The sequence below is a fragment of the Nyctibius grandis genome, chromosome 17 (assembly GCF_013368605.1).
Source record: "Nyctibius grandis isolate bNycGra1 chromosome 17, bNycGra1.pri, whole genome shotgun sequence".
Lineage (NCBI taxonomy): Eukaryota > Metazoa > Chordata > Aves > Nyctibiiformes > Nyctibiidae > Nyctibius > Nyctibius grandis.
Window position 1 is genome coordinate 438,979 of NC_090674.1, and position 27,940 is coordinate 466,918.

The window sequence follows — 27,940 nt, forward strand, 5'->3', positions numbered from 1 at the left end:
CTCGGCTTCCCTCTAGCTGACCTTGGCTGCCAGATCGATCCGAAGTTGCAAACTCACTTCTCATGTCTGCGCAATTTGGAGAGTGTCTGATTGCTGCTTCAGAGGCTTTGATTACCTTTGCTTCTGGCCAGCAGGACCCCGGCAGGTGCCTTGCAGGCACCATTAGCCAACCTCTGGCTTAGCGGATTTGCCAACAAATATTCCAGCCAAGCTGCAGCAATGTCGTGCAGAGCCAGGCCTGGTATTTTCAAGGCAGAGATGTATTCAGCCTGCGGTGGGCTGGAGGTCATGATGCCTCCTTGTCCCTCTGGCCAGTGCTTGAGCTCCTTGGCAGCACCGGTATCCTCAGCACTCGAGTGGTCCACACGTGTGCAGCATCTTCTCAGATGCTTTCATTAGCTCAATATCTCATTATCCTCCATGGGCAGATCCCAACCTCTCTGCTTCTGCTGTGCACCCTTGGAGTTTACCCTCCTCTTCCCAACCACCCCTATTGCTTTCCAACGAGGAGACAGTCCCTTCCCAGCTCGGGTGGGCGCTTTTCCACTTGCAGTGGCATTAACTGCTTAGGATCCTCTCCCACAGGCACTGCCTGAAGTCCTCTCCCTCCTCTCCGCAGGAGGTCAAACCTGTGTCCTTGCTGCCAACTCAAAAGCAAATCGATCAACATCTAGGAGGCAATTGCAGTCCTCAGCAAGTCTCTGTGTGGGGGGCAATTGCGTGGCAGCCCCAGCACTGATTCCCTGGCCTGGAAGTTATTCTTCACTCCGACTTTTAATTTTAGAGCTACACTGAGGGATGGGAAGACTCCTGGCTTCTAATTAATTACTGAGTTCCCTGTAATTGATGCAATTTACTGCCAGTGTATCTGTTTTATTGCACTGTGGGGAAGGTCATCCTGTAACGCTATTTTCTCAAACTCCCTGGTGAGTGGCCATAAGCCATGCCCTGAAAGTCATCTCCAAACTCCAAATCCAGGGGAGAAGTTTGCACCAGGAGGCAGAAGAGGACTGTGGTCCTGTGCCCTGTGCCTGTCACTAGAGATGTTCACCCAGGAGGTCCCTGGGGAACCACACATGGCACCAGAGGAGCCATGGTGAGGGGTGGCTGCCTCTGGACAGTGGGTCCTGGTCCTCTGGATCTGGTGAATGCAGATGTCCTAGCATGAGGATGAGCACAAGCTGACACATGCAGGACCCTGCAGCTGGGCTTCATGCGGCATTTCACGTTACACAGACCGGGCGGTTTTATTTCCAGTTCAGATTCATCCTGTAATGGGACATATTTGTTTATGTTACTTTTCATGAGGATGTTTCAGGAGCCTCAGGATGAGCAGATCAGGCAGTGGGATTTCTAGGGAGCTCTAATCCTTCCAGTAATCCCTGAGCTTTTCAAATTAATTTATTTGGGGAAGCCAAATGGACCCTCTCATTTGCCACAACGGTACAAGAAGATTAGCAGGTTGTGTCTCCCGTTCTCGGTCCTGAGCTGGATGGACCTCCCTAATCCCCTAAAAGCCCATTTTGTTGGGACTGTGCGTCTGTCTCTCTTCTCAGGTGTCACCTATCCTGCTCTGGTGTAGCATCCCCTGTGTAGGGCCATATCCTTCCACTTGGAGCTGTGCTGATGTGCCTCACTGGGGCTTAAGAGGGGATTTTACTGAGCCCTTCAGATTGTCTCATTCACTAATTAATGACCAGGTTCCAGTTTCAGAACATGCACTTAGATAAACTGCAAAAACGCATTTCATTAATCTTAATTAATGATTTAAATACTCAGAAGCCTCTGCTAAGGCCCTGTGATTGATGGCAGCTAGCTGGCTGTCTCACCATGCTTTGGTCCCTTTGCATCCTTGACTGTACAGTGGGGATACAGGCACTGACCCTCCTTGCTTCCCCCTTGCCTGCTGCCTTCAGATCCAGGGTGGTCACCTTTCTGGAAGGTTTTAGCTAGGTGCTTGATCAGAAAGTGAATGAGTGACAGTTCATACCTTGCGCTAGACAGGGCGTCTTCCCTGAATTTAAACTCTCTGTGTCTGTGTGTGTGCAGCTGCAGCATCAGTGCATGCCAATAGCTAGGGCTGGTGGAAAACAGGCTCTGCAGACCACTGATTGGAAGAGGTGTGCAAACCTGTCAAGGAATTGCACTTCAGGCCCCTGCAAAGCACCGTCCACACCCCTGTAGGGCTGAGGCAGCCCGTGGGGCACAAAGCGTGTTGTGTGCTATGCTACCGGACGTGGTGCCAAGAGCATTTCCCAATGCTCGGACACTGCGGAAAGACCTTCTGTTAGATGCACACAGGCAGCTGTGCAATTGCTCATGGACACATGAATTAAGGGGGGAAAGGACCTTTCTGCACTGCCAAAAACCTGCTGCTGAGCCTGAACTTGGAGACAGCACCTGCCTGCACCCTGGATCTGCACCCTGCCTGCACTCTGTGTGCGGGAAGGGTTCTGCCCAAGGTGGTCCCTCTCACACTCCTGGCTTCTGGAGGGGTTAAGATAGATAGAGGTATATGTCACACTTAAAGATGAGAGTATGTTATAAAAGCTCATCTGCACACTGACAAAGGAGCAGAAAGAAAAGATGGCAGGAGAGGGAGCCCACACAGTACCCTGGGGGTACTCCCAGGCTCATCACAGGAGAGACATAAGCCCATCAAAGGGCCCAGAGGAGCACAGGTACACAGTGCCAGGTGGGAACCCAGATTAGGACTGCTGAAGAGTAACCACCTTTTCTGGGGCCTCTTCCAGGGCTGTCCCTGCAGAGCCGTCAGCCTCAGTGTCAAGGTGTGAAATCCATCACCATGAGTCACTGGGAGCAGCTCTCAAGGCCACCTTTTGGACCAAGGGGTTGCTGCCTAGGGGTGTGAGACCATCATGGGATACAGGGGAAGAGCATTTTTGGATTTATTATGAGCAAACTGGGTGAGCCCAGCTTCTGGAGGCATCCACCTTGCACATATACGTGTGCATATATATATATGGAGAATATATATATATATATATATTTTCTCATTAGTGGACCTCCATCCTACTCAGCCACAGTTGGAGCTGTTGATGTTCATGTGGGTGCTCAGAGTGTCTGTCTGTGGCCGGCCAGGTATATAGGTATCTAAGTATATAGGTATATATGAAGTACATGTGTGCTTTGCACATCTGTGCTTGCTGGGAATACACATCTTCAGCCTCACTACTGGCTGGGCCTGGGGACATGGAGCTGCAGCAGCCTCACCTCTCTTAGCTGTTGGATCCAGCATAATATGATTCCCACTAACAATAAATACTGAAACCAGCAATATTTCATGATGACGAGATTGGGAATCAGCATAGGAACCACCTGCACTTGTGTCTGCTGTGGTTACACTGCAGACCCTGAGTGCTGCATATGCTGGATATACAGACAGGGAGAGAAAAAAAAACCTTTTTGGAGAGAAGACCAAGAGACTCAGCCCATGATGTTCTTTCAGGAGATGAGCATCCTCCTGCTCCTCTGGGATCTTGCTAGCTCAGTGCATGACACGCAAAGCCTCTCTTTCAGCATCCCAGTTGCTTTGGGGTTTGGATCTGGAGGTGAGAGACTTGTCTGCAGCCCTGCACTGACATCTGCTTGACTTTTCATTGAGACCTGGCTCCCCAACAGCAAAATCATCGTTCCCTCTCTGGCCATTCTCAGAGGAGAATCAGGAAGGGATACTCCCTTCCTTTCAGGTTCTCTGATAAAGGTGTATATTTTAAAGCCTCACTTCCTCGAGTCATAAGATTAAGCATTGTCACGGTTTAAAGCTGGGCTGGCGATTAAACCTGCAGCAGACGCTCTCTGTTAACCCTCCCCCCCCCCCCCCGAAGGGAAAGGGAAAGGGAAAAGGGAGAGAGACTTACGGGTTGGAAAGTTAAAACAGTTTTAATAAACCTATAATAATGAAAAAGAGTATAATAATAATATTGGAATAATCAAATATATACAAATATGTATACAAAACCAAGATCGAGCTCCCCCGATGTCGGCAACGTCACCACCAGCACTGCAGGGCAGGCTCCGGGAAGGCCCAGGCTGGGCCTAGCGACGGTCGAGAGCTGGATTCAGGGATGCAGATCAGAATCGGGGGCAGCAGGAAAACAGTCGGAGTCCTCCTTGGACACTGGCCATAGCAGAAAGAGCAAGAGCGAGCCAGAGGAGCGAGACCCTCGTGATCCCCCCGCTTTATACCGAGAATGACGTGTATGGGATGGAATACCCTCGTTGGTCAATTTTGGGTCACCTGCCCTGTCTGCTCCCCGCTGCAGCTGCGACCCCCCTTCGGCTTTTCACTTGTAAGCAGTGAGGAATTCAGCGGTGACCTTGGTTTCTCTAAGAAAAAAAGTACAGCAAGAGCCTTACTGCACAACATCCCTACCGGTGCCTCAGCGATAACTACAAACTTCGAGCGTTATCAGTCCTGGAAGCAGACACTGTCTGCAAAAACATGCAGTTAGTTTCAGAAAGTGCAGTTATTTAGAGGAGACTTAGCTGAAAGTAAAAATCACTGAAAGGAAAATCGGCCTGGTTTAGGCCAAACCAGGACAAGCATAAAACTGAGTTTCCACCTAAAACAAGTACATTTTTGCCCATCTAGTGATGGAAGAGCCCAAAACCGTTATCAAAAGTCTGCTGTCAGTTTAGACATAAAAAGCTGAAGATGAGAATCCAAAATCAATGTTTTTTAAGCCAGGACTTATTTGGATGTCTGGAATAGGTTTGGGGCAGAGCAGGGGGTCCACCAGCACCCCCAGGGTGACACTGAAGAACATTTCTAAATTTCTGGGAAACTTAGGGACACAGACTATAGCTGTCACTTGGGGTGGCAGCATTTCCCCTGTGCCTCTGAGCTCCAGATATGTGTTGAGTGGCAGCTATGACCTTCAGTATGCCCTGTGTGCCTGGGGCTGTGCCAGGGATGGGGAGCCTTCCCTCGTGCTACACCTTAGGTCTCGGGGCTGCAGAGCTGACAGCCTGGCTCTCGAGCTGCTCCGCGTCTCCTCACCCTTTATTAAATATGACACTTTGCTTTGGATGCTGCTTAATTTCTAATCAAAACTGTTTGCCAGTGGTTGTCCCCAGACCCCCAGGGCTGTACTGCTGAGGGCTCCTGTGTTTCTGGCAACTCCAAGGCAGCATTTCTCCTGTGCCCTTCTGCCTCAGCAGTACTCTCAGCAGAGCCGTTCCTGCTCCTTTCTCATCCAACTCTACACGGTTTTTGCACGGGAGGAACAGATGGGAACCACCAGCAGGGCATCCACCCCAAGGGAGAGCTGGCAGGACTGCAAGCTGGAGAGAAGCACTCCAGGGCATCCATCGTAACCAGACATGTCCCTCTTCACAAGTGCTAGTGATAAATTTGCACTGGTGCACTTCACCGTGCCCTCTGATGGCTCAGCCCTGCTGTCTGGGCAACCCCAGAGCCCTACAGGGATGCTCTGGTCTGCAACTAGTCCTAAATGGTCCTTCACGGGGTGAGTGCAAACTCTCACTGCAGTGACCTAAAACTAGGCTCTGGGAGGAGGAGCTGTTGCTGTCTGATTGTGCTTAGGGGGCTGTTATTTGGATCAGACTGAGGACAACTAAATAATCTGCATGCAAAGTGCTTTTCTCGTGCACAGCTGGCTCACATGACAGATACAGGAATCGGGGAACTGGGGAAGGTTTATTATACCTGGGATTATAGAAGTGTCTGACAACTGCTTACTGTAAGCCGACCAGCAGTAAAGGATGCTCTGCATTTTGATGAGACCCCTGCGTGAGCAAGCAGCAGCAGTAGCCGGGGAAAGGCACCGCTGGGACTCGCTTTTCTTTGTGGACCCCAGGGCTTGACAGCATCAACGGGCCAGCCCGCTGAGCGGCCAGGGAGGAGTGTGGGAGGATGCTGGAGGATGGAGACGGTGCCTGCACACACCTCCCAGCCTGGATGGGCTGTGCTGGGGATGCTCTTTGGTGACCACGGTGGACATAGCTGTGTCCCCTGTCTGTGTCTGGTGCACGAACACTGAGGCACCTGGCTATAGCCCCTTTTCTGGCTCTCCCACACCTTCTCAGCGAGCTGCTGCCTGCGTTCCTCCCTGCCTCCTTTCTCTGGGCAGTAACACTCCTGCGACAGATGCAGATGCATCCTCTGCGATGCCAACAGACAGGGAGGAGAGCGAGCTCCAGCTGGGTGGAGTAGCTGGAAATAGCCTTTTGTGAACCACTTTTAACAGTTCATTTGGTGTTGTGTTTTGCCAGCAAAACTTCCACACGATGTCTATCTCTCTTAGCGGAAGGCTGTTATTATTGCAGCATGTATGCAGTTCCTCAGCAGCACAGAGCCGGTCATGCAGCAGGAGGGATGCAGGCAAGCACAGAGAGCAGCTTCAAAGTGCCATTATTAATTCATGCTCACATTCATTGTAATAACACCTTGAATCGTGGCAAATTCAGCTGGTGTTAACTACTCGGTGCAAGCAAGGGGCTTTCCAGGGGAAGAGGCTTGTGCAAAGGAGCACGCTGGCTTTGCAAGCGCAGCTCCAGGCTTGCTCAGCAAAGCAAGAGTGGAGTAGTACTGGTTTAACTGGCAGTGATAGTGGCTTTGCTTATCATCCCACAGGGTTTCCAGTTAGTGGGCATAGAGGTGGAGTCATTACAATCCTGTAGACAGGGATGGCCTGTGGACATGGATCTTCACTGAACATCTCAGCCTTCGAGTTTCCCTCAGCTCTCATTTCAGAGACTGCACCAGAGGCATAGTTTTATTTTGGGAAAGGAAAGGGTTATTTAACACACCAGTTTTCCCGGTTTGGACTAAAACAGAACCAATTTTCCTTTCAGTGATTTTTACTTTCAGCTAAATCTCTTCTAAGTAACTGCACTTTCTGAAACTGCCTGCATGTTTTGCAGACAGTGTCTGCTTCTAGGACTGATGATAACGCTCGAAGTTTGTAGCTATCACTGAGGCACCGGTAGGGATGTTGTGCAGAAAGGCTCCTGCTGTCCTTATTCTTAGAGAAACCAAGGTCACTGCTAAATTCCTCACTGCTTACGAGTGAAGAGCCGCAGGGGGAGCCGCACCTGCAGGAGAAGCGGACAGGGCAGGTGACCCAAAATTGACCAACGAAGGTATTCCATCCCATACACGTCATTCTCAGAATAAAGCGGGGGGATCATGAGGGTCTCACTCTCTTTCTCACCCTTCTGCTCTGGCCGGTGTCCAAAGAGGACTCTGTCTGTTTTCCTGCTGCCCCCGATCCCGATCCTTGCGTTCCTGAATCCAGTTCCCGTCCTTCCCTGGGCCCAGCCTGGGCCTTCCCAGAGCCTGCCCTGCAGTGCCGGTGGGGACATGACCGACATGGGGGGAGCTCGATCTTGGTTTTCTATATATTTGTATACATTTAATTATTTCCATTATTATTATTATACTTTTATATTGTAACAGTTCATTAAAACTGTTTTAACTTTCCAACCCATAAGTCTCTCTCCCTCTTCTCTTTTCCTTCCCCTTCTGGGGTGGGGGGGGAGGAGGGTTAATAGAGAGCATCTGCCACCGGTTTAATAGCCGGCCCAGCTTTAAACTGTGACACCAGCGCGCTTCGCCTCAGCCCCTCATCCTGTGGAGCCTGCAAGGAGGTTTACTCTCCTTAGGCAGGGCGACCCTTGGTACCCAGTTTGCAGGGCAGCATGCCCAGCCCAGTAGTTTATGAGGAAAGACGGATGGGTCGTGGTCCTGTGCTGACCCCAAACCGCTTGTGCCTTGCCTAAGGGATTGAAAGACACTGGTAATTTGAAAAGCAGGGGAAGCAAGAGTTGTTTTTCAAGCTGTCAATGGACTTTTAAGCTCAACTCCCTACTGTGGGTCTGGTGGGAGAATGGACATGGATTGCAGTGGGAAGAGCTGTCTGCAGAGCACGTGCACGTGCATTGCACACACACGCAGGGTGCAGCAGGCTCTGTCACGCACGGCACACGTGCCAGGTGCGTGCAAACACAGAGGGAGTCAAACACACCACCCCCACGTGTGAACGGTTTGTACACCCTGTAAACACAGACGCTGTCACCATCACTGGTGCATGGGGCACTACTCATACACCCCTGGTGCAGGGCACAGCTGGAAGGGTTGCACGCATGTGCGCTGTGTGTGGGCATGCATGTGTTGGAAACATGAAGCATGGCAGGAGCTGTGGCATGCAGACACACATGGATGCATACACATGCTATATAAATACAGGTACAGCAAGGACAGCCACACACCCATGCATACGTGGGTTTCTCTGGATCTATTTCACCAAGCTTATAACTCAAAATAGAGTTGCTGGGTTTTTTTTAAAGTGTTACACCAGGGGAAAATGCACCGTGACAGTGGGTGTGTTTGGCACTGGTATTTCTGCAGCCAACCCACAGCTCATCCTCCTGCCTGATTTCTGTCTGCTCAGGCTGAGGAGAGCAAGTCTTGATGGCTGCTGACAAGTCTTGGAGAGAAAATTTAATGGTGGTCCCAGGAGCCAGGCTCGCCAGCACTGGGAGCATCTCTTGCCTGCCACTGGAACAGGATGATGGATAGTAGCAGCAAGGTGTTCATGCCCACCCTCTCCAGGCCAGCTGCGGAGGACATCTCCCGTGCATGCTTTGCTCTTTTTGCCCGGGGTATCACCCCAGCAGCAATGGGGATGGCCTGGCCTGCTGTCCCATTATCAGCAGCAACATCAGCATAGCAAATGGAAAGGGAGCAGTTTCTAGAAGGAGATTTTTCCAAACTGGTGGTGCCCAACAGGACCAAGATTGGCAATCCGGCCACAGCTGTCACAGGGAAGGGACATCCCAGCCAGGAGAACAGGGGTGCAGCTTAGGAAAAGGGATGCAGGAGAAGAAGGAGGGAGTGGGAAGAATCCTACAGTCCCTGAGGATGGATGCAAGGATGTAGCAGTCTGGGAGCATACATGGACCACATCAGGGGGGTTTCAAAAGTGGGGGCAACTGGACAGAGAGTGCCCCAGAAAGGCTCAGACATGAGGCTGCAGCAGAGCTGGGTGCAGGGAGATGCTCTGGACCTGGCACAGCCAGCCGGGGACAGCAAATCCTTCCGAAAGCAGTGGCTGATCAGAATATTTGTGTTGTTTTTCTGGCCTTTTCTGATATACTAATGAAGTGCTTTGAGGCATAGCAGGAGCAAATGTGCTTCCTCAGCACGGCTACTCCGGGCAATGTCTGTCAAAGGAAGCCTGCTCTGCGTGCTTAGTTATTGAGATACATTATTTACTGGGAGGCAGAGAGAAAGCAAGACGTGGGATCAGTAATGACGGTGTAATGATGCTGCATCCCAGCTAAGGTGAGCTCATTTCAGAAACATGCATTTTAACAAGGCCAGAGGGAAGGTCACACATCAAAGGAAGAGGAGGGGAGGTCACACTTACTGAACGGAGGCTGCTTCCCAGAAAGCAGTGCCCTTGACAGGGGATGGCAGGTTGCTGCAGGCAAAGGCGCTGTTAGCTGTGGCTAATGGGGCAAACGCAGGGCTTGTGTGAGCAAGTGGTGCCACAGAGGTAGATGACCTCCCTGTCCACACGTCCAAGCCCTTGCAAAGAAGTGGTGTGGCCACTGCCTCGCAGCATCGAGGAGAGGGTGTTCATGGTGTGGGAGAGCAAGGTGATGCCTATGTTGGGGTGCTGTATGCAGACATGTTGGTGAAGGTCAGGCATGACTGGCTTTGTCAAGGGAAGGCAGAGACCAACGCTCCAGACCAGGGCAGATGCCTTGCATCATCTGAAGTGTCACTTAGACAACAGGTCCATAGAGGTCCATCTGAGACCCACTGCCCCAGCATAGTCCCGTCACCACATCACCTCACCCCACAGCACAACCAGAGCATTTCTGTGTAAGGCAAAGCAGATGCTAATTAATCAAAACTTGTAGCAAGTCAGACAGAAAGAGGCACAAGGACCAGGAACTAAAACGTGCCCAGGGGAACAAAACATACATCACAAATGCAGATATACTTATCTTTAGATACATTTGCTCATACAAACCACTGTGTGCTGGTCACCGACTGCCACAGGTGGATGTGCTCTCCTGCTTCTGGTCCCACCACTCCCGCTCCACATGCTGCCACCATAATGGCTCAGCCTCCTGCTCCAGGTCAAAGCACAGGGTGGACAGGATGGCTGAGGGGAGACCGAAGACACAGGAGCTAGGGCAGGGAATGAAGGCAGGGGACAGCATCACTTGATCCCCATGGCTTGATAGATGCAGGGGTGCAAGGCATGCTCCTTCCTAATCCTTTATCTTCCCTGTGCACATGGAGGCCACGAAATCTGCAGAGGTCCAGGTCTAGCTGTACAGTGAGATGGCAGAGCTCCGCTGCTGCACAAGTGCTGGCTTTCATGGCGAGCTAATTCTGGAGTCACTAATTTAATGATGATTAATGACAGATACACCACCCTTTCCTTCCTCCTTTTATCGATTGGGAAAAAAAACCTGGAGCAGAGCCGGAGATTAATTAATTCTCACAAGCGGAGGGGAAAGTAATCAGACTGAAATCAGATCGAATTTAGGACTTGCAGGCGAGCAGGAGGATGTGCGGAGCGACATGTAAATGAGAGATGCCTCAGCCCATGTCGGGTCGGGAGGGACACAGCTGCTGAGCAGTTTCCCCAGGAAGGGCTGGCAAAAGTGTTTGCAAATGTAGCAGGCAGGGCTACAAGGGGCACGGCATCCAGGTTGGACCCGGGCATGCAGCCAGGCTCCCGCATCGGACCCGAGTGGGGATGTCGGCAATTTGGTGCAAAGCCTACAGACTGCGCTGCAACATCACCAGAAGTGGTTAAGAGCTGCCACAGGGAGTTGCATCCTGCAAATCTCTATGACGGTAGATTGTTTTCTTTGTGGTTTTTATGTTTGCTTCACCTTGGAATCCCAGTGTAGGGCTAATCAAGGCTGTGGCAGTTAATCTGCCAGGTATCTAACCATACTAAAACCACATATCCCCCAAGGTGAACATCTATTTCACCTTGAGAAAATATCTCCTCCCCTCTTTTCCTGCAAATCAGTTCACTAGCAGGGCAGAATTGAGTCTTATAGCTTGCTGAGGCTCAGGGCTCCAGCAATCTCACAAGTATTTAAGCATGACTAATTGGCTTTTGCTTACCATACCAGGGATTTAAAACCTGTATCCTATTCAAGTACTGGTCAGGCCCACAACTGCTTAATTTCTAATAGCATGCACACTCAGACATCAGCAAGTGAGATATTGCAGAGTGCCTTTCCCTTCGTAGTCCAGAGCAATGTCGCCTCATATTAAGAATGGGAACATGAATCCTAAACCTGTGACCTCAGTGAAGCAGTCAGTGATACCATGTCAAAATCTTGACACGATGATTCAAAAAAGAATCTTAAAGAAACTGAACTATCTTAAATAAATGCAAATAAAGAGTCATCTTTCATCACGAAGAGAGGTTACTGACTGGGTCCATTCTGGGATGTGAGCAATCAACATGTTCTTAAAGGACTGGAGAAAGCTTTCTAATGACACAGAAATCTGTGGTTTGTCAAAGTTTTATGGGTCAGGTCATGTCAGCCTGAGCCAGCAATGCACCTTTCAGTGATGGAGGCTGTCCTCAGATGGGCTACATTAGAAAAAGCAAACCCAGCATGTCAAGGAAAGTCATCATTCCCTCTACTCAGTGCTCAAGGAGCCACAACGGAGCACTGTGCCCAGTTTTGGCAACCCTATTGCATGAGAGATGCCAAGTCCAATGGAGGCCACCAGGATGGTCAAGGGCTGGAGCACAGGACATATAAAAAGAGACCAAAGGAACTACAGCTGTTCAGCCTCAAGAAGGGAGAGATGTGTGAGATCTAACTGCATCTTTCACTGCCTTAAGTAGAGGTTTTAAAGGAGGCAGAGCCAGAGGTGTAGAGTGAAAGCGCAGGAGGACACAAGGAAAGCATTCAGCTTGATGGGACATAATAAAAAAACTTCTTCCCTGTGAGAGTGGTGCAGTCCCAGGACAGGTGCTCAGGGAGCTTGTGGGATCTCTGTCCTTGGAGGTTTTCAAAACTCAACTGGACAAGACCCTCAGCAATGTACTTTGACACTGGGAGGCAATAACACCGACTGTACAGCCCCAATGACTCTTGGAGTTAGCTGTTAGCGGGATAAAGGTGAGGTCTTGTGGACAACCCTTGGACAACTCCGGCTCTGAGGGGGAGCTCAAAGGCAAACACAGTCTTGGGAACTGTTGGAAAGAGAGTCAAGAGCAAACCAGCAATCTAGTTACTGCTCCCACACAATCAGCAGAGACTCATTACACACTCGCAGTGGTAAATGCCCTGGAGGCAAAGATGTGGGAGTTCACTGGAAGGCTGTGGGGAGACCTCGAGGGCAGGACAGGGAGGGGACAGCAGGCAGGTGGGAGCACTTTCACTAGCTAGGAGACAGGCATGAAGACGAGAAGAGAGGCACAGCATTTTGTAGGCTCCTACGGCTGCAAACAGGTCCAAGCCAGACCCTTTATATCACATCATTTGGTCTACCACCCTCAGAGAATTATGCAATATTTAACACATCATTTTCTCACGTGTTTGTGGAAAGAGCAGAGAGGGATCAGCCTCTGAGTCAGATCAGCCTCTGAGTCAGTACTCCCCGGCACCCAGACTGGCTCTGGGGGATGCTCACCACTGTGTGCCACAGGGGCAGTGAGTGACAGAGAATTGCCCCAGCATCCCTGACCTGCTCACTGCTGGCACACCGGCTACTGACACAGGAGCGGCAACCAGCTTTGAGTTACGGTGCTCTCTGAGAAGCCTCACCAAGGTTGTGCTGTCTGCTAGGTGACTCCAGCTGTAGTGGTGCAGAGGGTCTCTGCAGAGGTGCAGAGCATTCCCCAAGCTGGACTCGGGTCAGGACGTGCAGAGGAGGCAGCAGAGGGGAGGGTGGGATGAAGCTGGGCAGGTGGAGAGAAGGAACGGGGGGACCATCCCTTGTTCCTACCTGACATCCAAGCCTCCTCTCAAGGTCAGTGGAGCCATGGTGCTGAGGGGCAGAAGTACCAGCCCTCCTGGCTGCCTCCTGCAGCCCTGCCCTGATCAGAGGTAATGCACATCTTGGCAAGGCTAGCAGGGGCGATGTGTCCCTGAGGCTGCTGGAAACCCACCTCTGAGAGCTAGCCTAAACCCAGTCACGACCTGTGAAGCTCTGTGAACTGGCCAGTTCCTTCCCAACAGGCCAGTTCCTTCCCAAGTACCCTGTGCCGCTTCCTCTGCCCACAGCACCCGTGCCTGCACTGTGGGTGGGCAGGGCTGCCTTCCACCCAAGGCTCAGGACAGGAATAGCGATGATTTGTCCCCGGCACCCGCAGAGCAGCTCCTGCCTGCGAGAGCTGCCAGCCCGGTGGGGTGCAGGCAGGGCTGAGCACCAGCTTCCAGGCTCCCGTCAGGCAGCCCAGATGCTCTCCTCCGAGAGCTTGGTTCCCTGGGGCTTGGCACAGGAGCTATGGCCCTGCGCAGAAGGAGGATGAGTTTATCATTTATTATTGATTGCTGAGAGTGGGGAGTGCCCTGCATGGCGCGGAGGACGCAGGGCGGCACACTGTCTCTCCCAGTGCTTCTGCAGAACCGCTGCTTTGTGATAAAAGTTTAATAAATTGAAAGACACAGTTTCCATTCCATTGGTAATTAACTTCTGCTGCTGTGTTCACTCCTAATTGTCTCTATTACTCCAGATAAAACTGAGATCAATAGAAACCAAAGTCTGGAGGCTGGGAAAGTCACAATTAATTAATTATCTCTCTCTTGCGTGCATCCTCCATCTGCTGATAATCAAACGGGACTGGCTAGTCCTCGCAGAGGTCCTGGGCCCTCCATGGCTGCTGGCCTCCCGTGGGGATTTTGCAGTGGGCTGAGCAGTGTGTCCCAGAGTGGAGAAGGCAAAGGGACAGCCCTTACTACACCACTGCATCCCTCCCAGGCGCTTTGCCTCTCCAGGATGGTCTAGTCTGGATTCCACAGTAGTGGTGGCTGCATGTCCATCCCTCAGGAGCTGCAGTTTGTGCTGGAACACAAGACCTAGGAAACACCTGGAAGGCAACAGTGCCGATACATTTTCTGTCAAGGCCCATCACTGCCTCTGGGCTGAGAAGGGGAGACAGAGCTAGAAAGTTTCTCTGCACATAGTTGCTGAGAGCCTCCATCAGTCTTTAGTGTGCTCCATGATACCTGGACTAAAGCCACCTTGCTACCTGGAGTGAGCTGATCTCTGGATCTTCATTAAAGTCTGGAGTATTTCTCCCACTCTTCCTAATCCTGCTGTGTGCAGAAAGAGCTTGTCCTGGATGCAGACAGCCCCACACGATTCCTGTTCTATCAGCTCTCCCAGCCAAAGCTGTGTCTACTCAGGAATGCCCTGCTATGAGCAAGGCCAGCAGCAAGTCAGCTCTGCAACCTGAACAGCGCTGACCTGGTGGCCAGACTTCTCCTGTGATCCATGTCTGTTGAAGCTCTCGCAGAAGGCAGCCTTGGAGACAGCCTGCCATTGAGAGTGGATGCTTGGTAAGGATTTATATTAATTTATACCAGTTTTCCGAGAAAATAATACCTTCCCCATAAAGAGGTGAACACAACAAACTCTTACAGAAGGGCCAAGCCATGGACACCATCACTCGGCATATCATATGGCCAGTCACAAACAGATGGTGGGTCTTCATGACTATCCCCAGACCCCAGGCAATGGGTCCTGCTAACCCACTGACATGTGCTCCTTGAAGGCTGGAGTATTTCTTCACCTCATGCACTAGCAGATGCTGTCACATCTGCAGACATCCAAGCAAATCTGAGCATCTTTCTCCATGCTTTGAATTGTGGTTCAGGGTGTACAGGCAAGCTCTGTGGGAGGGGTGATGCATGGTTCCTTACCCCAGCATCCCATCTATATTCTCCTTGCAGGACTGCGCTTTGCGGCTTTGATATCATTTGCTAGGATGTGGATGCTGCTAAATTGAGAATTTAAAAAGAAACAGGTGTGCTGTGCTGAATTTCAACACATCCCTCCCCTTCCACCATGTGCCAAGGACCTGCCTCAGCCCCCTCTCAGGGCTTCTCCATCAGAGGCCTTTGCAGAATGTGGCTGGCACGAAGGTGCTTTGGATCAGCTCCACGGTGCCCTATGGGACCCTTCCCAGCACAGCAGCTGCATGCCTGGACCATACCCATGGGTGAGGAGAAAGATTCAGGAGTTCCCTGGCTTCCAGCAAACTCCATGGGTACAGTCTGCGGTCTTTTCCTGTGCTTGGTTCAGACCCTTTTAGACAAAGTGAGTCTTTGGGTCACCCTAACCGTATCTTTTTCCCTTGGCAAGGCTCCCCCAGCAGTATCAAGGTGATCCTTTCTAGTCTTGTGTGCTTATTTTGGTGTCTAATGAAGCCGTGGGATGCAGATAGGAGTTGGCTGAGAGTTTCAGCGTGCTCAGCTAATCCCTGCACTTTTCAAGCTTCTTCTGTGACAACTTTCCTCTTCTTTAGCTCTTAAACACTTTTAACATCTTGGACTGCAGAAACTATCCCTAAGGACAGTGGCTGCAGCTCCAGCCTACACCATCTCTGGCTGTGACTTGTCCCATCTTGTTGTCCACCTATTCATCTCTGATTGCTTCATCCAGGTCCTCTAAAGTCATCCTTTGCCCTCAGAGGTTCCTACATCAAAAACTACCCTGTCAGAAGGAGGGTCAAGGGGAGACTGGACCAACTGAGTCAAACCCAATTCCCCACAGTCACGGTAATCACAAATGTTGGCTCCAGAAGCACTTTCCCTGCACATTCCCAAGACTTGTAAAATATTAAGGCAAAGACAGGATGTTTTTGCAATGCTAGACAGGTATCAAGGAAGAGAACTGACAGCAGGCAATCTCTCTGGGGAAAATTCCAGTTAATCCTAGGAGAAAGTGGACAAAACCTATAGTACAGAGGGAAAATAACCAGTGTCTCTGCCTCTCTGGCTGGGGAAGCATCCTTTCTGACCTCAGTGATCGTGACAGATGTGTCAGACCTGGCTGGTCTTATCCTGTACCTTATTCCAGCTGTTTCAGTGCTCCTGCAGGGAAGAGAATCAAGAGACTGAGTTATGGGAAAAAATGATTATTAGGGAGAAAAATGGTTTCTGGCCCTGCAGGTGGTCAGCAGGACCTGACAAAGAGATGCTCACAGGCAGTGATGGACCATCCTTTCCAGCCTCTCTGGGGGATGCTGTGATTCTCGCTGCATGAGTACTCGTGATGCAGACCTGCGTTTCCAACACCAGGCTCACTTCTGCCTTGACCCTTTGCTACAGTTTTAATCCCAAGCCTCTTTGTCCCCTTCTCCCTGCTTGGGAAACCATTCCCCTTTGTGTGCTTATGAATCTCTTAATTTTCCGTGTCAACGTGGTCACAGGCAGTTTATGCAGATTTTATGTGCTAACAGAATTGTCACTGAAATCAGATAATCTCTTTCTATATTTAAAAGATCGTGATCTCCTTTGTCGACCCTGGTTGCGTCAGGCCAAGGTCTCTGTGCTCCTCCACTCCCCAAATCCTCCCAGCACGGCTGGCAACTGCCGTAGCTGTAGATAATAACGTATGTAAGATCTTAACACTGCCTTGTACATCCCTGTCTCTGCTGCAAATGCTCTGTCTGGTGCATTGTGCACCCGCATTAGCCACAGACTGTTGGGAATCAAATTAGATTAGAGCAAAAAAGAGATATCAACTACCCTTGATCTCTGAGGTTTGAGACCAATTGTTTGTGACTAAGATCTTCACTAAGCCTGATTTGAGAGGCACATATAATTTGCCTGGAGTGAAACAAATTAATGGAAAAGCCTCTCAAATGAGGCAAATCCATTTTGGGGTCTTGGTCACGCTTGTTAGTTCATAACTGCCTCTGCTATCTTCCCATATGATAAACCACACTTTTAGGGCAGTATTAGGCTACTTTGTGAAAACCTAAAAATGTAAGTAGTGTTTAAAATTTGTAAAACCTCTGCACTGCTATCAGCTGTACATTACGCTGGAGAAATGCTCCTTTAAACACTGTACAACAGCACTGCTAGGTTTTAAAAGGCTGCTATGGTTAAACTGCAAAGTGAACCAGTTTCTTAGAAACAAAAAGAAAGTAGCGTCCAAATGCAGAAAACAGAAATGTGCCCAGACCCTGGCAAATTAAGTGCCAAACCATAATGAATCAGATGAAACATTTTTTAAGAGCAACTTGCAAGCAGCTTATAAGCTAAGAATGCAACTTCTCCCACACTTTAGGAGGTCAGATCGTCAGGAGGCTGTTATCTCTCATAGATGACAGTGTATTAAAGGAGGATAGGAGGAGCACATAGCTCCACAGAAAAATGAAATTAAACTTTTGCAGTGGCCGTGTGCACACCTACAATCAAGGAGGTTCCCACACCTCAAGGGCTTTTTCCAGGGGACAGACCTGAGAAATTGCCCCAAAGAGAAGTGTCAGAGGAGTTGTTAGAGCAAAGAGAGTGTCTGAACAGTTGCAAAAGGCCAGGACTATGTGGGACTCAGGCAAGACTTCCAGAAGAATCAGATCAGCTACAAACTCCAATATGTAACCTCAAATCACTGTGGAAGGTGACAGATGTGACACCAATCCATACAAAAATCTCTGTGGCCATCTGGACAGCATATGGCCAGCAGGTCTGAATGCCACACCAAGCAATTGGGGCAAAATACAGTGAGGAACAGACTTAATAGACACCTGGATAAACATAATTTAAGAAAGTGCCCTGAGATTTTTTGTAAAGAGGAGTCAGGTCTCTCAGACCTTGGAGAGATCTTTTAAGAGGTCAAAAAGGACATGGAGAAGGACTATATGGTCAACATTATGTACTTGGATCTCAAAAGGCTGTGCCTGAGGTCCCTCAGCAAAGGCTTTTATAGATGCTAAGGTGCCATGGCTCAGTCCTCTGGACTGATAACCAGCTTAAAGGAGCGAAAACAAAAGCTAGGAATAGATGTCCAGTTTTCATGATGTAAGAGCTCCTCATAAGAGGCCAAGGGATATAGGCAGAGTCCTAGGCTTGTTAGCATGTTTGTAACACCCAGAAGAGACAGTGAAAGCTGAGGCAGCAGTGCAGATTTATTCAAAATGTTCAGATTTGAAAGCAACCATGAAGAACTGAAAAAAAAGTCAAAAAGATGACTCACTGGGAAATAAAATGGCACCCTGAGTCCATGCCAAAAGACACAAAGTAATTCAGGTAGAAAAGAAACCCAAGCTGTACGTGATAATGGGCTCCAAATTAGCAACAACCACATAGAGAGGATCTTGAAGCCACATGGATCTCCCTGATAGTGCCTTGAAACTATGCTCAGCAGCAAAGAGAAAGGCAAATTTATTAAGAAAAGTATTGAGAACAACACACAAAACTTTGGTACAGCTCCCATGAGTTGAACAACATGGGCAGTTCTGGCCTTTGCATCCAAAAAACGATATCTTACAACTAGAAACAGGGCCAAAGGAGAGAGGTGGGGTAGAGGGAGAGACAGAACAGCTATAGGAACAGAGACTGAATGGATTAGGGCTGTTCAGCATGGGAAGATGAGTGAGAGGGATGCCATGGAGATCTGTGCAGTCCTGATGGGTGTGGGATGATGAAGGGCTGGGAGTTGGAAACGGGAAGGGATGCATTTCTGAAGGACAGCTCTGCCCAAGGTGGTGGGCTGGCTCTGGGTGTCCTTGTCCTGTGGACTGTCGTGCTGCTGTGGGCTACCTGCAATGTGCACCGCCAGTCCCCACGCCATGCAGATCCTGGTTGGCTCTGTGCTGGTCCCAGGCTCAATCTGCACCACTGCTCCATATGAGGCAGGTTGGGCAGGCAGCTACAGCCTCTCAGATGCCCCACCACAAGTGGGAAAGGGACTGGCAAAACACATGCCATGAGGAGGCAAGAGTCCAGGACAAATGCATCCACTGAGTTTGCTTGAAAATTGTTTCCCTGAACTGCTCATTTGCTGCCGATAATGAAAATTAGAGAGGGCTTTGTGAATTGCTTCCAGCTAGGAGAGAAGGTCTGATTTCTCCTGCATTCGTTTTGATAGAGCTTTCCGAATCTGCACAGCCAGCCTCACTCCCCTCTGGGTAACTCTGGGGATGCATTAACATCAACCTGGACTGGCAAATACGTTTGCCAGTCTTGTTTGCCAGTCCTGCCAGTTTGTAGGACTCCACAGGAGAGCGGTTTGATCAAAGCTGAGTCACTGCTGGTGCAGGACAACTTCTCACAGGCTGGAAACAGGTCCCTCCAGGACCTCCTTCATCACGTGGATCCTGACCTCCCCTGGGGCCAGGGCCCACCCTCCTGAGACACAAGCCAGGAGGATGCAGGAGGAGAAGGCACGTCCTGTCACTGCTGGGCCTTCAGACCCTGGGCTGCTCGGGGCAGGGTGCAAGTGCAGCACAGGAGGTACTCCCAAACTTGGGCAGCTCCAATGGTCTGTACAAACGTGCCCTCATCCTGCACCCACCTCTGGCTCTGTGCAGCAGCTCCAGCCAGGAAATACAAATCACACATTTAAGACACAGTTGCTAGTGTAATTTGAAAGCTCGTATCTTTCATGCTCCTCATTTCCATCACTTCTGCCAACTGTACCCCATCACCACCCAGTCCCCTGTCTCTCCCAAATATAACACAGGTGATGGGGATGCTGCCGTGGCTGGCTGTGCCCGTGACCCCTGGTTTGCAACATGCCACACCCCATCTCATCCCCTCTGACTTCTCCAGGGGAGACAATGCAGAAATTCACTGTTGCAGCTATTTTCAAGCCTGCTATACCACACCTGTGTCCTCCTTTGCTGGTCCTCTATCTCTTCTCTCCCTGCATTGGCACTAATCCCCTCCTGCCTGTCTGCTGCCAGACTCCGAATTCCTCCTTGTTCTCCGTTTCCTCTTCCCCTATGGATGCTCCCCTCCTTTTGTCTCACACCTGAATCAAAAACCCCTAATTACTCCCACTGTGCTCCCTGCCTCTGATCTCTCTGTAGAATGTTCTAACCATGTCATCTGCTCTTTATTCCTAACACTTTCTCCTTCTCGTCTTATAACCTTCCTCCTCACTGCCCCTGACAAATATTTCCTTCAGACCCTGGAGGTTTTGAAGGCTTTGCTTGGCCTTGACTCTTCCATAATTCCCAGCTCCTGGCTGCGTGCATCTCTTTGGGGCCATCCTCCCTCCTGCCTGCCCCATCAGTAACGGGACTGGTGCTCGTTAAAGAAGCAGAGCTACAGCCCTGTCAAGAAATACCGTGTAAAGAACAGGCCAAACTCCAGGCAGCTGATCTGCTGGCAAGTTCACAGTGGATTTTGGAAACAGAGAAGCCCTTTGTTTTGTTTCAAGGACAGAAATTGATTCCAGCCAGGGGCCTCCTGCTCTGTTCTCCCTTCTCCACTGCCCAGACAGCATGTCCCACAGTGCTCGTGGCACTGGTGCATGGAGTCCTGTAGGGTAACGTGACCACCAACCTGTGTGGGGATGCCACAGCACCCCGTGAGGACCCTAGGACATGGGGCTTAGTGCTAGCTTAAAATGAAGTGATTAATTCTCACAGCTGAAAACCCTCCACATTTCATCTCATTTCACAAAAAAAAATGCTGATAAAGCCACAAACTCCACAAGGGAAAGGGTTATCTTGACAGTCAGCCTTATTCGCTCGCCTCCCAAGCAAAACCCCCTCAGGCTTCTGGCAGGGCAGAGCTGCATCTCCCCTGGCACAAACATTTTCAGCCCAGAAGATGGTGGGGACGTGTCTGTGGGAAGCAGGTGCCTGGTCCCACCGTGCCCCTGACACCGCGATGACGTTTCCCCTCCGTGCTGGGCAAGGCTGGAGAACTGCGGCTGCACCCAGCCCAGCCCTGCTGTGTTGATAGGGAAGATGAAACCTTTGCAGCAAAACCAGGGTTGTTTGTTCACAAATATCCTAACAGCCTCCTATTTTGCAAAGGAGCTGAGCAGGGGGTGGGGGTGGGAGTACTTTAAAAGCAAATGAATTTATGTTTTATGCTTTTTAAGATGTCTAACAGAGTACAAAAGTTCATCTTTAATAGGAAGGCAACACAGAGTGCTTAGAGCTGCGGTTTGACACAGATACAGAGCTCAAATGCCTTTGAAGTATCTTCTGATTCCTCATTCTGCCTGAAGTAACTTTAGATTTATGCAGCAGATGGGAAATAGTCCCTTGTTACGTGGCTCTCTACTCCAGCGCTGACGCCAAGATAAGGCAGCCTTATTGCATCTGCACGCCTTAGAAGAGCTCTTAGACAGTGCTTTAGTCTTCAGGGGCCTGAGTCTGTAGTTTGCATATTTTTTTTCTGTTTTTCTCTAAAATTAGTCTTGATAAGTCCAACATGTTGTGAGCATCTTCAAAGGAGAACAAGGGGGAGAAAAGTTTGTCTGTGGACTAGAGGTGATTCATTTCAATTCGTTTGAAAACAGCTTTGTGTGTTTGGGGGAAGAGCTCACACAGAACTGACAGGGAATGGCCTTGCTGTGACCCCAGCCTCAAACATGCTGGCTTTGAAGAAGTCGCTAAAAAAGCTTTCCTGCGACTCTCGCAACTGCAAACCCCACCCTCAGCCGCGCCGAGGTCCCTCAGAGGGGCTGCGAGGCCAGGGATGCTCCCAGAGGGGGCTGCAGGGAGAGGCCAGCATGTGCCACACATGCCGGCGCTGGGGATGGCTCGGGCAACTAGAGGAGATGATGCTTTCAGCTTCGATTAGCCACATGCCTGGCTGCCAGCGGGCAGAGCCGCCCTGCCTGCACGCAGGGGCTGCTCGCACAGTAGTGTGCTCTCAGCAGTGCCAAAATCCACCTTTCTCCTCTCCAAAGGCGGATGGGGAGAAGCCAACGTGCATCAGCCTTGTGGGCTTGATTTCTTCACCTGGACCTGACACCAGCCTTTCCTCCAGGGGCTTCAACTCTCCCAGCCCTGTGTCTCTTCCTTGCAAGGTGAGACAAAGCCCCTGACTGCACATTGCATGTGCTTGTCTCACCTGTTTGAACCTGGCCCCTACAATGTGTTCATGCACTGAAGCACTCCTTGTTTCACCCAGCATGGCCAGGACGAGGATGACAAGTCCCAGGGGCTGGTCCATCCCCTGGCAACTGGTCCCAGCAAAGCACAAGCCAGCCTGACTCAGGGTGCTCCCCCATAGGGTGCTTACTGCTCCCAGGGATGGTCTGGGCCACTCCTGTGCTTCCCCAGGGTTTGGATCACATCATGGCTGGTGGGTGCTGTACAGGACAGACCGATGCTGCCATGCCAGTTGTCACCAGGAAACCTTGTACATTATATTGCAAATTAACTGAAGTAATTGAGGTTGTGCAAACACCATTTATCCTAGCAGGATTCACAGCTGTGACTGAGTTGGCTTTGTTTTCAGCTTTGAAGTTTTCCCCACTGACCAGATGCTGAGGGTTGTGTTGTTTACCCTCCTGCAGACAGGCATCGTTTCACAGACAGCTTGGCATTTCTCTTTCTTGCAAGTTTCCCTGGAACATGCCATACTGGAGCATTGCTCTCCTTAGATCCTGCCCAGCTACTTCTGAAGCCTCCTAGCCCCTTGCCCCTGCAGGCACCCATCCAGGCACATGAGTCCTGCTCCCTGAGATGGAGCTGCAGGAGCTGCTCAGCCTGGCCAGCTGAAGGTGCCTCACACCCTCCCAAGCTCCCAGGGCTCTTACCGCTGCAGAAGGCCACTAGTGATGTTTGGGAGGAGGCACTGCTCCCCTGGGGCATCCACTGGCAGAGCCCTCTCCTGGGGCTGCTCTGCAAAAACTCCAGTGCATGTGACATGTCACTGTGCTCAGCTGCATGCCCTGGGCTGCAGGACGGTCACCTTGCCTATTCATTGCTGCCCTGCTCCTGCCAGACTGTCCCTGCCTTCTGCCTTTGAGCCTCACACTGGACAGCTGCTCAGACCAGGTACCCCACAGGCGTCCCTGAAATTGCTTGTGTGAGTGGGGAGAGGATGGGGGGGCTCACATAATTGAAACAATCCTTCTCTCAATCCATCTTCTGCAATGTTTGTGCCTCACGCTTTGTCTGTGATGTTCAGAGGAAGCTGGTAGCCACAGTATTAATAACTTGCTTGTACAATAATTGCTGCTTAAGATAAATGATTCATAAAGTCCTACCATAGTCTTGGAAACGGTGTAAACAGGGAAAGCAGCTGGAGGACAGCAGTGGGATGCTAATGAGGGACCACCATGGGGAAATAAATGTATGAAGACTGGGGAGGAGGAGGATTAATCCAGCCCCCAACTCTGGAGAGCATCCTGCTCCCAGTGCTCACCTGCAGCACAGGGGCAGAGCCCGAGCTGTCCAGCTAAGCAGGGCATCAGTTCTGAAATAAAAGGTCTGCAAGGGAGTCACTAGAAACCACGAAGGGCAGGAAGGATATGAGTGCTAGAGCCAGGAGACAACTCAAGCAGCTCTGAGATCTCAGGAACAAGGAAGGAGACAGAGGGGACAGGGCTGGACAGCCAGCCCCACGTAACAGGAGGCAAGCTGGCAGGTGGGACTTGCGACATCTGGCATGGGGGATCACCAACCTCCCAGCTCAGCTGAGACCCTGCAGCAGGTACGGAGCAGCTCTGTGTGGCTGTCACCAGCTTTACAGCTCCAGGTTTAACACTCTGCATTGACAGAATACAACAGATTGGGGTGGAGGGGCAAAAAGTAATAGTAACCCTGGCTTTCAGGTGACCAGAAAAAAATCTTTGTGAATGGGAAATTGTTATTCCACATGCCAGCATACATACTCCTAGCATGTCTACTAACAGCATGAGCCATGGTGGATGCTGGATGAGAAGTGCTGTACTCCAGCCGTGGGACCAGGCTGAGGACAGATTACAGGAACAACCTTCTGGGATTGAAGGCCAGCATGAGGATGGGCTTCTGACCTGTCTCTGCTTCACTGCTCTCCTCTGAGTGTCCAGGGAGCATGGGCACTCATGGAGGGTGTCCAAGCACTTTCTTCTGAGCACCACTTGGACAAGACCAGCTGCGGGGCAGCACCTGAAGATAGACACTGGAAACAGCTTTGCAGGACATCACTGGCATGTGCTGAACATTCCCATGGCCCCCATCAGCTCCGACACAGACAGCACCATGGAGAGGCAAAGGGCTTCCTCTGCCCACTGCTCTCCAGGGACCTGTTTACTAACAAAGCAGAGGTTGCAAGGAAGAGCAAACCAAGATGTGGTATTATTAAGCCTCTCATTGAAATTAAGAGCTGAAACTGGTCACCCTCCACCTCCCATAAGAGCATTAGCAGAAATACATTCCTTTACCTTCTGCACAATAGCTTAACAAGTGCTGAAGCAGCTAAGCACAGTCCTCTGCCAGCATCCAGTGCTCAGCTGCTGGATGTTGGTGGAAAGGCAACGCAACATTAGTGTTGCAATGTCTTTCTAAGGCAAATTGCTGTTGAATAGCGGAAGTTATCACCTGAGATCACCTGGATGTGAGGCAGAGGATGAAAATGCCATTGTTGGGGAGCACTGCTGTTGTCTCTGACTTGGGCTCTGTGGGGTCTCTATGGAAGGATCACTGTAAGGTGGGAGTAGTGTCCTGTGACCAAACACAACCAAAAAAGACTCTCAGTGCTCACCCCCTCCAGGCTAGCCCGGTGGTGGGATAACTGAGGGTGCAAATCAAACACATGTAGGAAGCAGATTGACTACAAATAATAAACTCCTTGGGACACCCAGATCAGCGACACAGGGTAGCAAACCTGTCCTTCTGCAGCAGAGGAACTTTCCCACCTTGTGCTTCTGATGTGGTGCTCCAAGAGCATGATTTTAGGCTGTATCCCAACAGGACACCACATGCACATCCTTGCAGCACCGTCTTCTGATTGCACTGCATCCAGGAAGCCTTCAGCCCCAAAAATCTCAGTGATGTGGTCCTTTGCAGAGCAACTGATACCACCTCCTTCACAAAAAAAGAAGCCCTTGAAAGCAGCTCCGGAGAGACGACGACAGAGCAAGCAGTGAGGGTGACACTGTGTATTTAGCAGGGGGGCAGTCCTGGGCTGCTGCAGTCTACCAGCCCGGGTTGGGATGCAAGCAGGGGTGAGAAGCCAAGGTGCCTCTTGATTGCAAAGAAGATCTTGCAAACCTGACCAGGGGCTGCAGCTTGTATGCGAAGGCAAGAACTGAAGTAATTTAAACCTTTTCAGACTAATTCCCATTTTTAAGGGCCCCTGCTGTTGGGCAAGCATGTGCATGTGAGCTCTAAGGCAGAGGAGAGGGGTGAAGCATGGGGCCGTGCTCCTGAACCGGACTGGTAGGGGCTGAGGCAAAGGCTTTTTGTTTTGGGGTGCTCTGTCCCATGCCCAGCCGAACACACCGGACTGTGAGAGCACAACTGCTCGCTGGAGGCTGCATCCTCCTGCCAACACCAGCCCTCCGTGCCACCAGATGTAGTATTGGGAGAGGACAAGAGGCGGCAGCAGCCCTCACCACTGCCAGCATCCCTGTGGAAAGGGCAGGCAGTGAGATTTCAGAACCTCCCAGCGCCCTCCTGCCCAGGGTAAAGGTGGGAGCTTGCTGGAAGGGGACACACTGCTGGGGGAAGCCTGATGCAGGCAGGCACAGAGTCAACTTCATGTCCCTTTGCCTAGTGCTTTGAAGGATGCAGAGCTAGAGAAGCATCCGTCACCCTGAGGCAGCTCTGGCCTGCAGGTCCAGGACCTGGCAGGTCCAGGGATCGGGAAAGCCGGGTGCCCAGGCAGTCACCAGGATCTGGCCCAAGAAGAAGGGACTAAGCATCATGCCTAGCGCTGGCTCTGCTGAACCCCAGGAGCCTTGGGACAAATGAAGAAAATGACAGACTAGAGGGAAATTAATAGAGCAGAAAATTTGAAATTATGTGGAAATAATTCTCCCAGCTTACAGAGAGCTCCTTGTATGCTTAATTTCAGAATGCAACTGTTTTCATGTTGCTAAATTACAGTATCAAAGCAAGGGGCCCTGACTGGAGCTTATGGGACATGGGGACATCTCCATGCATGTGGCGAGCTCTCCCATCTGGAACAAGGTAAGGGCTGGGGTGACCTTACTTTGCTACAGGGCTGGAGGCACAGGGTGGTGGTGGCTGTCTTGGAAAAGCCAGCGTGCTGCTGGTCGTCTTCATGATGATTTGTCCTATTAACCTTTCAACCTTAATTTGGGCCTGCCATATGCAGCTGGGGGGAGAACAAGGGGATGGGGGGGTGGGTCTGGGTCTGTGAGGTGTCTGCTGGCCCCTTGCCCTGCTCCCACCAAACTCTGCTCCCCCTCTATTCACAAGGTGTTCTGTCCCCTCTGCTGTGCCAAGCAAAGAGGGTGGCACAGCCAGGCTTGGGAGATGGAGGAGCTGGGAAGGATGGATAGAGCAGCCGTGATGGAAGGGAAAAGAGGGACACTCCTGTTTCATGGAAACCTCCTGAATCTGCCCACTGTGCAGGGTCCGGCCCCAGCTGTGGGGATGCTGCTGATGCCCTGACCTGGCCCACTGCCCTGACCTTTGCTTGGCTGGCACCAGGGACAGGCAAGGGATGAGCTGGCCCTGCAGAGATGTCCCATCACTTGCAATCATCTAAATGCAAATGCCTGATCCTGAGCAGCTGAGCCAAAGAGGAATTGAGCACTGGAGACCCAGCTCTGCCCCTGCGCCAGGACCTGAAGGACTGAGATGAAATTCTTCCCGGGCACATTGCCCATCCACAGATATGAGGTCTTTTGGGCAGAGGCCACAGACACTGCAATGACCCTGGGGAAAAACACACACCCATGAAAATGGTGCTGCCTGCACCCCATCCCAGCCCGGGGACCCCCTGCCCAGGGCTCAGTGGCAGCCCATGGGCACGCTCTGCCGGCACATGTCAGGGGAAGGGGCAGAGGCAGGAGAGGTGGGCATAGCTCAGCATTCTCTTAGATGCTGCAAATCTGTTGGGAATTCCCCAGGGAGCCCCAGGAGAGAGAAATCAGCTTCTTTCCTGACAAAAGAAGTTTTCAAGGTGTCCTTTAGGCTTCACAGCACACAGTGAGATTGATCTGTGCTCAGCCCCCCAGAGAAAATCACCAGTCTGTGTTTTCTCTTTCCTCACACACAAATGGGCAGGAGCTGCCCACATGTCCCTGCCAGCAGAGCTGGGAGCAGGCAGGCCCAGGAAGCCAGGAGAAGGGAGGCAGGCAGAGACAGTGTGGGTCCCACGCAGCCCTGCACCAGGCATCACAGCCACATCCAGCCCTGTCCTGGAGCGAGGGCTTGCTTTCCCTGTCTCTCTGCAGCAAACACGCTGGCTACGGACTCCTGACACACAGGGTGTGAGGGGCATGGACAGGGAGAGACACATCCCTGGGACATGGGCAGAGGAGCAGGGGAGTCCCATCCAGAGACATGGCCCCAGACTACCCCAGGGAGGGCACCGGGAAGAGGAAAAGCAGCTTTTTTACTGCTAAAGCACTGCAGACCTGTCCTGTGGATGCTCCAGCGCAGCCTCCGCTGTGCGTGCGTGACCATCCCTGATGAGACACTCCCAGTTAGAAAACTGGGGCGGCAGCTCCTCTGCTCCATGGCACTGGGCTTCCAGGCAGCATATCCACACAGAAAACTTTAATGTATCACAGGGTTGCTGTAAAAAGCCCTGACTCACGTGAGCAGTGCTGGAAGGACCAGCTGGAGTGGCCTCTGTCCTCTTTCTGCTGAGCTAAACCGCTCCTGGCGCTCTTTCCGATCAAGCTGAGTGGAGCTTTCAGCCTTCCTGGGAGATACCCGGGCTTCCCAAGGCTGCATCCACAGCCCAGTTCATCCCTGCCTGCCCTAGTTTCCTCCTGCTCACTGCTGAGCACCGGCAGTGCTGCGTATTCCCTCAGCACAGGCAGCTTGACACAAGCTGGGGAAATTTC